Genomic DNA, 1,414 nt, shown 5'->3' on the forward strand with positions numbered 1-1,414 from the left:
GCCTCTAACACTTGTTATACATTCTATTGCAGTATAGACATGTTTGAGCACCTTTTTTGTTGAATTGTTATTTGTTTGCACTTGCACTTGTACCTTTTTGTGGCACATGTGTGTCTAAATATTGGACACACTTTCTTAGGTACTAAAAACTAACATCAAGAATACAATGCAAGCTGAAAATCAAATATGCAATCACACAATTATATATATAACAAACAGAGTAATGATACCTGCTTCTTGTGGTTGTTTGCTGGTAGTTAATGTTTTCATGTTTTCCTTATGTAGGGTTTTGGAGAGCTCAAATATTGTACCAGTTTGTAATAAGTCATGTGTACATGTACTCAACTTATCACAAATTGGTACAATCTTTGAGCTCTCCAAAACATTAGATAGTAAACCATGAAACCCTAGCCACCTCCAAAGATCCACAATAAGCAAGCATTAACTCTTACAAGTCTTTCTTGGCTATGACATCAAACTTGTATCATTAGAAGTTCTCCACACTACCATTGTTGTCTTCCGTAGTATTCAAAAATCCTAGTTGGGAAGCTTAAAGATTGTAACAGATCGTGATAAGATGTGTGATAAGTCATGTGTACATGTACTCGACTTATCACAAACTAGTACAATCTTTGATCTCTCCAAAACCTTAGATAGTAAACCATGAAACCCTAGCCACCACCAAAATCCACAATAAGCAAGCATTAATGATGACAAGCATTAACAATGACAAGTCCTTCTTGGCCCCAACATCAAACTTGTATCATGTAAGTTCTCCACACTAGCATTGTTGTCTTCCTTAGTGTTAGAAAATCCTAGTTGTGTAGCATCACACAAGTACATAGTGTGTTCCCAATACTTGGACTTTCCAAGGTACCAAAAATTAACATCAAAAGACAATGCAAGCTAAAAATCAAATATGTAATCACGCAATTTTGGAGAGTTGGAATATTCACACACACGTACAATAGTACAAGCTTTGAGCTTTCCAAAACCTTAGATAGTAAATCGTGAAACACAAGCCACCACCAAAGATCCACAATAAGCAAGCATTAACATGAACAATTCATCAATCTGAGGTAGAGGATACTTGTTTTTGATTGTCAGTTTATTCACCTGACGATAATCTATACACATGCGAAGAGTCCTGTCTTTTTTCTTAACAAATAATATTGGAGCTCCCCAAGGAGACACGCTGGGACGAATATAGTTTTTGTCTAACAGCTCCTATAGCTGCATTTTTAACTCTGTCAACTCAGGTATACTCATTCTGTAGGGTGCTCAGGATACTGAGGCTGCCCCTGATACCAATTAGATAGTAAAGTCTATATCCCTCTTAGGTGGCAGTCCGAGAATCTCTTTCGGAAAGACATCAACAAATTCTTGTATCACTGGGATGTTGTCCAATGTGGCT

This window comes from Pinus tabuliformis, chromosome J (assembly GCF_031772625.1).
Source record: "Pinus tabuliformis cultivar Carrire ecotype Pingquan chromosome J, CPIR1, whole genome shotgun sequence".
Lineage (NCBI taxonomy): Eukaryota > Viridiplantae > Streptophyta > Pinopsida > Pinales > Pinaceae > Pinus > Pinus tabuliformis.